This window comes from Amblyomma mixtum, chromosome 4 (genome assembly GCF_055824585.1).
Source record: "Amblyomma mixtum isolate Tamu chromosome 4, ASM5582458v1, whole genome shotgun sequence".
NCBI classification, from domain to species: Eukaryota; Metazoa; Arthropoda; class Arachnida; order Ixodida; family Ixodidae; genus Amblyomma; species Amblyomma mixtum.
In genome coordinates, this window is record NC_143015.1 from 142,844,982 (window position 1) to 142,857,384 (window position 12,403).

The window sequence follows — 12,403 nt, forward strand, 5'->3', positions numbered from 1 at the left end:
GCATGATTAGTTTTTATTTCTTTCTCAGTTTTAGAAGCCCCGACCTTTGTAGAACTACAAAACGGACAACAACGAACCAACTTGAGAAAGATTTATAGCAGTGATTTCGGCCCACTGACGTACAAAATACCAGACCTTTCGCAGAAGCGCAGAAAACAGTGCTTTGAACATGAAATTTAACCCTCGCGAAGGGGTGAGCAGTTTATAGGGGGCTTTTGCAGCTGCAACGTCTAGATTGTCAAAAATAAAAAAGGAATGTACCACTTGAAGTTGAAGAAATAGCTTTTTATTTTTGCTTTTCTCGTTTTTAAAAACACTCTGCACAATCGCCGAGCCACGTAGCACCGAGAGACATGCTCAAAGGTCAAAAGGGAAGCGACATTAGGAGTCAAGTCTGAGCAAACGAAAAATGAAATAAAATTGAAGCCCACTTAAAAATGAAGCATGGTAGTCCGAGACATCGCACATAGCTTCTAAGGCCAGAGGACTGCATTGGGAGGAGGCATGGCGTTCTGGTGGATTTTCGCCCTCGCTATTCTCGCTGGTAAGTTATATGTCACGAAATATTTGAAAAAGTTAATTCTGGCACTCTGCATTAAATCTTATTGTAATAGAAAAGTGTGAAGGGCTGCGAAATTGAACGGCATTAAAAAAATCGCCTGCGGCAAAATTTCAGCACATTTTAAAAGATAAATTGTTAAGTCCGCACAAATGTCTGGGCACTGCACAAAAGCATATCGGTTGATAGAAATGAAAGAGAAAACTACACACAATGTCCACTGCATTCCAATCAGTGCGAAAGCACGGATTTGTACTACGTAGAAGATGGCGATGAGAGGACAGTGCCGCAGGGCGGAGCGCTCGCGCTAGGCGAGCTGCGGGCAAAGAATGAAAGAGAGAACGGATGATTTAGCTCATGGTTGGTACGCATGAGATTAGAGTTTATGCACTAATAAATTTCATGCTTTGCTTCTGTTGCTTTAGAAACTTACCACTCGGCAACTAAACAGTTCAGTACTTTACTCAAGCGGAATGCGAAGTGTACAAATATTTTTGGTGGCTCGACCGATGTCCACTGTGCCATGAAAGCCAGCACTTAGACCACGAAGTACAAATCGCTACAGGCTCAAATAGACCCTTTCGCTTAAGTGCAAGTCTTCAGGAGTCACACTGCCATACCGCTACGTCTGTGCTGTCGGAATACGCAAATGGGCGTGGGAATGAAGAGGTAGAAGGAATGTGGTTTGGATAGCTGTTTTTGTTTATAGGCAATTCAAGCGATAGCAATTGCAGCTACCAGCTTGTTTCACCACTACTGTGTTCACTGAACGTTTCAACAGGGGGTAGAAAGCTACAGTTCCAGACATATGTAGCTAAGTTGTTTGAATTACTAGGATCAGCGAGTTTTGATCTTCATACTTACCATTGTGGTTTACGGCAGGAGTTCTGAATTTCCTATGCCATCCCGTGTGGCCTATTTTCAAAGACTTAGTGTCACTATATCCGCCGCTCCCTCCCGCGAAACTGCCCGCAGCATCATATACTACTATGTGGGTTTATCCGATTGTAAGCACGCTGCCGTCCCGATCATTAACTATAAAAATGGCACTGACATTGTGTTGTGTTGTTTTATAGCACAAAAGCATCTGATGCTATTATGGACCAAAGACGAGGTTAAAAGGGTTTGGTATTTATCTGACTGAAGTTGTCCAATCTACATTTTATTTAACACATTTACTTATTTTGAAAAACCCAAAAATACAGGGCAAACCAGCAACACCATATTCACTTAAGGGCAGTGTTGGATGCAATCGTATGTGTTGATTGTAAAACAGGGCAAAAAGCTTTTTCCTCAGGGTGTCCGGTTTTTTGCATGAAAATAACCCATGGTTTACCGATAGCTCATCTCCACATAATTCACATGGGATATTGTCCTGATTTGTAAGAATGAAGTTATCTGCAAGATGTGCGTGCCCTATGCGATGACCGGCGAGAAACACTTCTTTGAAGCGTTCCTGCTGTATGCAGGATTTCCATTCACGTAAAACAGGCTTGTTGTTGTTTGCTTTGTTGTTTCCAGCGGACTGCCATTTTTTTTTAGTTTGCGATGTACTAAGTTCATGCAATCTTTAAAGGGCGTATTTATTTTCTTTATTTATTTATTTTTTATTTATACAATACTGCAGGCTGTTAAGGCCCAAGCAGGAGTGGGATAAACATACAGAGAACTCCGACGACCAAAAGAAGACGACGCCAACAGCAGAATTCAGTAGAAGGGATGCAGTAAATACAGAGCATGAAAATAAAACAAGTCGCAACAAACAACAGACAATATTTAACGGTCAAGTACTTGTTCAATGGCGGAAAGCACATTTTCGGATACAAACACATGAGGGGGTAGGTTGTTCCAATCTTCTATAGTTCGAGGAAAGAAAGAATATTTAAAGTTATTGGTGCGGGCAAACAAAGGAGATGGAGGACTTGCTTGCCACTATGTTGTGCAGAACACAAATCTGCTACCTTGTTGCCTCTTATTCCGTCGTAATTCGGGACCCAGAAGAACTTTGTTTTGTCCTTGAGTTATGGCCTGTTTTTACATTGTGTTTTTACATTGTGCTAGTCTGCGGTGTTCTCCTGCGTCTCCCAGGGGAATTCTTCTCTCCTTCCTCCCCTCCGTTAATCCATGACGCTTCCACCTACATGCGAGACCTACGCAACACATTTCGCCACATTACTCCTGTCACCCCCCCCCCCCCCGCCCGTCATCATTAGTCCGTGTTCGTCAGCCAGGACCTGGCCTCCTGCATCCATGTCTTCATCCGACGTGACCGCGTCCGTCCACCCCTCATGCCGGCCTACAATGGACCGTTCCGCGTCCTCCATTGTGCGCAGAGGACCTTCGCATTAGATGTCAACGGCCGTGAAGACGTCGTGGCTGCTGACCAACTCAAACCAGCCAACCATGCCCCTTCTCTGTCCGTCGGCCCTCCACTAAATCTCCTTTCGCTTCGGCTGCGCCACCATCCTGTGCACCTTCCTCCAAGCACATCCGCTGGATCTTGTGGCTTCCGCTCCACGGGAGGAGAGGGGGGGTGGGGGGGGGGAGCCCTGTAGCATCTCTCGCGCCGCGCTCGGCTCGCAGGTCATGGCACGCGGCGCCGGACAAGAAGGGGGAAGTTGGGCTAGACCACCGCAGCCCGAGCAGCGCAATTTAAAAGAAGTTCGAGCCTCAACGCTGTCGGAGCTGGTTCTTCCTCGCCTTAGCTCCGACAATGTCACCAAGCGCTGAAGTGATTCCATTTGTAGACTTGCTCTGAAGATGAGAGGGAGGACTTGAAAATTAGCCTGACAGAATGGCTGAACACTGAAGAGAAGAAGGTGAACATTTGCCGCCGCAATAAAAGAGATGAGCGGATGAAACCTGGCCCTCGAAAACTCCACAGCCACGATATTTTTTTCAAGACGAAATTATTTAATAGCTCACTCTTCCGTCCGTCCGTCTGGCGTTACATCCAGCGCCTGGGGTGACTCATCGACGAGCGCAGCTGCCAAAAGGTGACGTCATCTTCGTCGACAGGTGGAGCTGTGGGCGCGGCCCCGTCGTCACTCGGTGTGCGGCAGCTAGTGCAGGAGGAGTATTGGAGTGCTCGAAAGCGGTGCAGCCGTAACAAATATAGGCAGTCATTGGCAGTCGAAGTAGCGCGACAAATGCATTCGCCTAGCGCACTTCAGGCTGCCAAAGTGCCCCCATAATTTTACAGATGGGCGGTGGCGGGGTTCACACGGCGGCGGACTTAGACCAGTGGGGTGGAGTCGTCATGTCGTAGTGTCGTCTGGTCAGGGCTGAATAGCGTAGCGGAGGAGAGCGGCTAGGTCGGGTCACCTGTATCAGCCTGAGGCAGAGCCAGGAGGTGCGAACCACGACCAGTCCACTGAAGGCCTGGGCAGACGACAGGCTACTAAGCAACGAGGCAGGGATGATCAGGGCACTCAGATTCTCCATAAAATCTTACGTGGCGTCGAGCCGAAGAATGGGACGTGATGATGGATGGCGATGAGATGATTTCAAGGCTGCTAGCCTAGAGCCACCGCTGCTTGCACGCTACTGCCAGCTTCGTAATCATCTACTCCGTGGAAATATGATTGATCAACACTGCAAAAACAACTTCAGTGCGAAATCCGTACTTCACAAAGTCTAACGAGCTCACCGACTGTTTGAGAAGCTTGACCTTGTAGCTGCCCTGTACTGGGGGAAAGGGATGACGGGATATAAATGTGAGGAAAAAAAGGGAAAGAAAAGAATAAGCAGGAGGGTTGCGAACTGGTTTCATCTACCGGTTAACCTTCCCGCCTAACTTGGGATTCTACTCAGACCATATTTTCGCGTTCGATATTTAGAATTACAATGCTGATTCATCACGTTGCTTGAGCCAACGTTTCGACAAGGGGACTTGTCTTCGTCTGGGCAAAGCGTTCATCATTGGCAGGAATTAAGTAGGGCCTTCGCTCCGAGGAGGAAGGCCCTGGCTCAAGCAACCTGAGGTTTTCCCCTCCCTTGTTCATTTTGTGATCGCCAAGGACCATCTACCACACCCTCTCTCCACCAATGCTGATTCATGTCTTTTATGAGGTTAGGCTGGCATTTTATGTTGAAGGCCTTCAATTTTGCGATATAGAGTCGTGCACTATGAACATTAAATGGTTGATTGTAACTTTATATAAGTAATGGTCTTTTATTGCACTCTATTGCTCAAGTTATGTCCCCTTCGCAGTACACTTGATATGCACTAAATCCACAGACGTGTATTTCCTAGATTTTCAAAGAAATATTTCTGTTTAATAGTTTGGAACGTCACTTATAGCTGCTTGCTAAAATGGATTCAACACGCAACTCAAGGGCAGGTGACGTGCAGTACCGTAAACATTCATGGGTTTCGAGCGGGTGTCTCAGCCACAGCATTAACAAAAAGGATATTTGCAATCATGTGGTGATGCATTAAAATAAGAGCACACATATCACACCTCACATGTTTCTCCTGAAGCCTGTGTGAGCTATCTTGTCGTCGAGAGTAGGTTCAACCATGAAATGCATCACTCGAAGGGCGTAGTGCATTCTAATACGGCTCATAGATGGCGGCACCTCAACACAAGTATTGGTCTGGTGTATTGGCTACTGCACGTGCCCCATGTCCCCGCGGTAGAGCTTTCCGAGCTAGGCAGCGCATGATATCTCTGGCTACTGTCGCGGCTATAGAAGACTCCGTAATCAACCCCTTTTAATTTCTAAACTGCACGCTGGTCGTCCTTTTCCGCCACTTCTGGTGCTTTTCTATCGCACCGAGTTCAGTCAGTTATCGATATAGGCAGACGCTCAGGGACCATTGTTGCTTTCGCTGTTTAGTCCTTTTGGCATCAATCCGGAGCTGTACTCGCCATGGAAGGTTGCATCAATATGGCCAACTCTGGATTGATCCTGGCCTCGGCTATCAAATTCTAAAGGCCCGTGTACTGTGCTATGTCAGTGACGTTAAAGAATTCCAGGTTGTCGAAATTTCCAGAGGCCTCCACTAAGGCGTCCCTCATAGCCTAAGTTGCTTTGGGACGTGAAAAGCCTCTATAAACCCAGAAACCCAATACCGCCGGCGGCGGGTTGTACTCGTCCGACAGGATGCTGCGGTGCTTTCACGATATTCATAAAGCAGCGTGCTTTAATATCCCCAGCATTCGGAAACTTTACAGGGCCCCTTTCAGAGCGCCTTTAAAGGGTTAACGTACCTCAGAACTAGTCTGCTCTGCATGGGCCTAAACCCGCCGTTGGGTCGCTTTCTCGCTTTCATCTCTTGTCACACAAAGCCGCCGTTGACGACATATGCGACATTATCTTCATCTGGACTGAACCAGCTAGATTTCACCGACACAGGTGAAACCTGGAAAGGAGCATTTAGAAGCGCACAACGAACGACTGAAAGATGAGGAATAAGGTTTTCAAGGCGCAGCTTGAGATGTCGCCAGTTCCAATATTTTGCTCGAGATGCAGCACTGCTTGGCCAGCCGATAAAACAAAAACAAAACTGACGTGCTGTCTAAGGCTTCAGAAAAGGAAGCTGCTCTCTTCGTGCCGGCACATGTCCAAATCATGCTTGGGGCTATTGATGAGGTTATGTTTATTTTGTCAGTTATTCTCGCAATGTTTTGTGCTTGACGGAGTTCTTCCGTGTGTTGCGTCTTTCTTCGCTATGTGAACGCGTTTCTGCGCTGCAGTTATGACACAACATAAAAAGCAAGTTTTTTGCCTCTTTGGTGTGGCTGAATTTTATACAAGCCGGAACACATTCAGAAATATGCAAGTAACACTATTTTGTTTCGGAAAGTACACTACCGTAAGAAGAGTAATGAATTGAAACATTTTATTTTTTCTTAATTCTAGTGGCCACAGCAGCAAAAGAGGCTCCCGGCGGTGAGTTTCCAGCTATTCCTTGCATCTCATTACTCATTGTTCTACTGGCCTCGCGGTGAAAACAAAAACGTATATTTTCCTCCGCATCATAGGCTGACGTTAGCAAGATACGTCAGTACCAATAACGGGACGTTTATGTCCCTAATGTTACATCCATATGAGGAAAAACTATGGGCCAAGGTATAGTTTCTGGCAGAGCACTAAAACACGGAACTGACGGTGTCATTTGGAAAGTGCTGATTCTACCTGATTCTACTTGTTACTTGGGGTTGTGTCTACATTGTTACTTGAAGTTTTTTTTGCTGTGACATCGAACCATGTTTTTTTGGTAGCCTTGTAAACAACTTTTTTGTTTTCATTTGAGATATATGAAGAAGCTCAATATTTCTGCAGAGATCATCAAGAGCAAGGATCCTAGGGGAACCACGGTTCATGCCTACTCGGCCGGAAGCACCTACTTAACAGCCGAGAACATGGTTTTTCGTTAAATTACTTCCTGGTTCTTCCGGTAGTCTCGTGAGGATAGTTTTTCGCATAGAGGCTGGTCCGCATGTCTGTGCGTTTTGTAAACGAGCGAGATAATGCCGGCTTCGTTCTCACCAGTCGATACTGTTCAGGGTGCGGTGTCTGAAGCCACGCTCACAGAACGTGCGATTTCTAGGCCTAGCGCCGTTTTCGTGTTGCCTTTTGTTTCATGTCACAGTACAGCGCAGCACATGCGCAGTTATGGAGAATAATTTTCATTTATTGTAGTAGCAATGACACGAACACTTTACGCCCACTATCTTTCTCTTAACTTTCTTGGCGAAAAGGAGCCAGAAGAATTCACCTATGCCACACGCTTTTCTACATTATCAGTTAAATTATACTATCATTCACTCTTAAAAAGAAGACACATTGTCACAGTCGTTATTTAAAAGTGTAACAATAATTTAATTTTCACCTCTACTAAGTTTTCACATTATGAGCATTCTCCTATACCCTCTGCCACAGTTCAGGGCAGAAGTGAACATATATCTTGAGATGAACTCTGCGTTGCAGCAGTGAATTTATTGCGCCAAGTTCACGTTTGGCATGTAATACTAATTTCAGTGCCATAGCATTCTACTCTTTTTTTTAATGAAATTCTTGGTGATAGACCAAAGCAGCACTACCCGCTTACCATGGCTCAGCTTTAACCAACAAAATCTGTAGGCGGGCTACTGCTGCGCTTCCAGAAGAAGAGCAGAAAAACAGTGGAATGGAATTGAAAAGAAAGTTATATTAAAACTTCTCCAGAAAGCATGCTGGATCGTGCTCACGACAACAACGGTTCTTTTCAGACTCTGTCCGAAATAACTAAATTTGATAACGAAATAGCAATTTGATTTCTTAGAACTGAATAGGAATAATAATACATAGCTTTCTGTTTGTCGTTTTATCGACATAGGTTTGAAGAGCGTGCGCATGACAATAAATAAAGGAGCTAAAATCGTGGGCGTATTTTGCATTTCATATTTCAACGATTCAATTTTGGTTTCTTGATGGCGGCAAACACGGTCATTCCTACCGGAGCCGCCTATTGAGATTGCATGCTTAGCCTATAGTGCTAAATTAATAAACCACCACTACCAATAAAACAAAGAGAAGCTAGGTCTAAAATTAAGTCACCGGCAATGATATAATTTCTGCATGTTTTTAGTGTGGCGACTTAGAGTTTATTTATTGATTAAATTCGGCCATATTAGCAGGGAATTTGTTGCTCCCGTCAGCTGAATGCAATATTTTAAGCACTATTAGCAGGTTTCAATTATTTGGCTCTTAAAAGAAAGCATAAATGAAAGTAAATACTGGCACTCAATTAGTACCAAGTTTATCCTTCATGATTGCTAGTAGTGTGGCCAGCGTCTGACAACTGATGTGAAATGTGCACATCTACGGCCACTTACAGGAGCAGGCAGAATTGAAAACAACCACTGTGCTTCCTGAATCCATTCACGCCTTATCTAAACACAGGAACTACTTTCTGTCCTGCAACTCAGAACTACAGCCGACACTAGAAAATCGTAGACGAGAAGCTTATCTAGCGCGAAATAATACTGCGTAATTGTGTCGAAACCGTGTCATTGCAACTCTGCATTGCTTGGATCATGACTGCAAATGCAGCAGCGAGTTAGGTGCCATGGTAAATACTCAACTATTTCGAGGACCTGGGCTGAGGTTGCTTGGCCGATATAGGGCTTGCAATTCAGTGCAACACAATTATGAAGCAGGCCATGACAGTGATACCTAAAAAACAGCAACGTGTACGCACACATGATGTCTCAATTTCTTTTAGTGAATAGAACTCTACTAGAGGGCGACTTTGACTTCGTTTCTTTTTGCTGATATTAACCCATAATTAAGATTTCTACATTCTTGAGTAATTTGTAAACATATACGCTAGCTCAACAGGGTAAATGAAACCAACTTTGCTTGATGCTTAATCCTTATTTTTCCTTTGATGACAGCTGCGCCCGGATGCGGTGAACCTGAACGTAAGTTTAAGATTAGTTTATTTCGTGTTTGAATAGAACACGCGCGAGTGAGAGAAAATGGGCCTGTGCTAATTCCCGAATTTGCTGGCTCTGTGCCTATTGATAACATGAGAGAGATGCGACAATTTTCTGGCGTAGCGCTTGCTCTCAGCCTGACCTGTAAAGCCAAAAAGAATGAAGTGTAAGCATGGCCACTCTTAAATATCAGGTTCACGTAATTTGTGTAATGATATTCAGCATGGTTCTAGATTGTTATCGCTTTTAAAAACACCTACACAGTGCTAATTAAAATGCTGTAGAATAGTTCTGCTCTCATGGATCATTTATCCAACGTGAATTTCATTCGCTCATTTCCTATGCACGCAAACATGCGTGCCGACCAAGGAATTTTGTTTCAAACTACAGCTTAAGTGCAAATGCAGAATAAGAACTATATTAATCACTTAACCGGTCGTGTACTTTGTGTCTATCGCAGTTACAAAGGACTGATTGGCTCAGTGGTACCGCTCGAAAATGATTAATGGTTCTCTCCTGGCATTGGCGTAGTCTTCCTCGTTAAATCGGCCCTTTTTTAGCTTCCGAGGCACTACGGTAAAATTATATACAGATAAAAACCTGAGAGTGGACCCCTTTGTTCAATATCTTTATGATAAACAAAAATGAAATAGAGGAACTATATTTAAAAGGGCACACTTTTAATCCCATGCACTGACGGATACCGGCTGCAGTAAGCAGAAAAAAGTCAACGAGACTATGATGGCTCATGGAAATAATTCATTAGACGCTTATAATTGCAATGTAAAGGGTGTGTTGGGTTGCATAAAGCAGTAAATTGTTTGTTATTCATTATAAAATGCATGCAATTTAAAAAAGGTGGAATTCTCAGACAGGGGGCAAGACGCCTGTCTCGCAGGCACATATTGTCTAACTCTATACTCGCAACATTTGAAAACGGACCAGATTTAGTTTGCAGCACCGAATCGTTCTTGCGAAGCATGAGTTGTAAGCGGTTAGAGGCCATGTTTTTGGTTGATATCAATAACGGACGCTGTTTCAATGTATCGGGTAATTAATGACTGCAGCATATAGCACTTGCGCCAACCAGCGCCAGCGGTGATGTGGCAGAATAAAATAATACCAATTCTCTTTGACGCACGCTGCAAATGAGTGTAAGGAGCTCTTATTTGCTGAAAGCCTTGGGTGTGAGACACTCAGACATGGCAAGAAAAAACAACTGGTATTGCATCTTAGCATTTTGTGGCTGTGCAAGCGAGTCGTCAAGCATATACATTTTTGCAAAAATGCATGCAGCTTTCAGCTTGCTTAGCCTAATGCGATGGGAGAAATATACAAAATATATAGACTAAAAAATAATAATAGCTTTTGACCCGTTTATTCTAGGCACAAGAAGGACCGTTTCTGGTCTGTTCATATTCTGCAGTACATCATTGCGCGTGCGAATGATAGGATGCATTAACTCGAAGGAGTCATACCTTGAAGCTTTCAACAAACTTGCTATGGCATGGAAGTTTAACACTAATACGACTTTGACACATTGTTCATTCAGAAATAATCGGCCTCCTTCCTGTTAACCAACTGCGAATGCTTGTGATGTTTCTTCAGGGGCGGGCCGCGAAGTGCAACAACCATAATATATTTTTTTATTTTTGTCACTTCAGCAACCACGCCTAAACCGAGAGAACACGGTAAGTGCAAGGTCAACCGTCTAGTTGAAAATTTCGGCGAGCTGCAGGTAACCTTACACAAATAATCTTATCTTCTGCTGCGAACAGTCCCTAAAACCCAATCGCCGAAAAACAAGCATAAAAAGTCCCCAGTAAAGCTAACTTGAACACTTCACTGGCAAAGCTTTAAATGGTTTATTGGCTATGCAATAAAACGGCCGCAGCAGGCCGCCTCTATTGAAAATATGGCTTTCAGTAGGCTCCGCTTCTGAAGCGGAGGAAGAAATTTGCGCGCATAAGTTGTCCAGCGTTTCCACAATATTTGAAATATTTTTATACACGCCCGTAATGGTCGGACAAAACTCAGTGGATGTAAAATAGCAGTGCAAAAATAATTCCATGAACAGGAGAAATTTTTCAAGAAGCAACGCGACGACATAGCATAATACATATGAGCTTAAAGAGGTCTACCACACTGATCGCATCTACTTTGCACCAGAATAATTTCCTTCTGCATAATAGCTGTTGTTTTTGGGCTCTGGGGGAGTGGTACATAACCACAGTGGGGGATGGTGACTGTGCGGAGCCGAATTGATAGGCGGTTTCTTTAAAAAGAAAAGAAATGGCGATGTTTTCAGACTTTTTGTGCTGCTTGGAAACCTAAGGATTACGAATCGCAAACATATCATGCAAATGATTAAAGGGGGAGTGCTGCTAATGTGCATTTTCAGATTCAGGATGAAAATTTAATGCTCTGTTTGATTGTTTGTTAAATACGGTCTTATGAAGAAAGAGGTACCGAAGTTCTAGACTGAAACCGGACCAAATGCAGACATAGTGAAGTTTATGCATGGACAAAATAAATAAGGCAAAAAGTAAATAGGTAATAACAGATCGAAAATTTATTGCTTGCGGCAGGTATGAAGGCTACAAAAAATAAGGTTGTTACCACAAAAAATTTTTCAGAATTGAACAAAATATTTCAATAATCTGTCTCCTCAACCTACCTCATGACACATCAAGCGTCGTCATGACTCCGCTCGCCCCCTATTTTTATGCGCGTCATTCTTCCTCTACAGAAGTGTTTGTTCCCTGCTCCGACGGCGATCTCCCTCCGCCTCAGAGGATAGAGATTACCAGCCAACTTTACCAGTACCACTCGTTGTTCGAGTTCCACAAAGATTCGTAGGGCGAAACTTTAATTGACACAAGCAGAATTGAAATTTCTAGCCACAAATCGCAGTGGTAGCGCCGCTGTCATGTCTTCAAACATGTGCCAAGCTACAGAAGAACAAGATGACCTAGTGCTTAAAAACGATGTCATTCAGCCCTTGTAAAAAAGAAAGATGGCTTCATATGCGTTTGTGTGGATTACAACACTGACGCGTAATAAAAGCAATCCACCTCCACGCACATACGATTCTCTCGACTCCCGGTTAGACGCAGAACTCTTTTCTTGACTAGATTTTTTCTCGGGGTGGTGGCTGGTCCCCATGGAAGTAGCTGAAGTCCCCATAACAGCCTTGGAGACTTCCGATGGCTCGTATGAAAATAGCAAGATACTTTTCAGCCTTTTTAGTACCCCTGCCACCTTCTAGCAGAAGATGAATATTGTTTTGTGTGGACTCATGTGGAAGACGTGCCTCTACTACCTTGACTCAATAGACCTTTCTTCGAACGTTTGTACCCACGTTTCCCGCCTGAAGCACATCTTGGACTTACTCTCGTAATCCATCTAGCAGTTA

The 12,403-nt window shown here is 44.1% G+C and overlaps 1 long non-coding RNA gene across 1 annotated transcript; it reads left to right on the forward strand.

Moving 5' to 3' along the window:
* Window positions 1-409: 409 nt before the first annotated feature.
* On the forward strand, window positions 410-10,680 carry LOC149348545 (uncharacterized). The gene is made up of 4 exons (XR_016292267.1): window positions 410-544; window positions 6,428-6,457; window positions 8,947-8,973; window positions 10,653-10,680. It is a non-coding gene; the product is annotated as an uncharacterized LOC149348545 (long non-coding RNA).
* The last annotated feature ends 1,723 nt before the right edge of the window (window positions 10,681-12,403 follow it).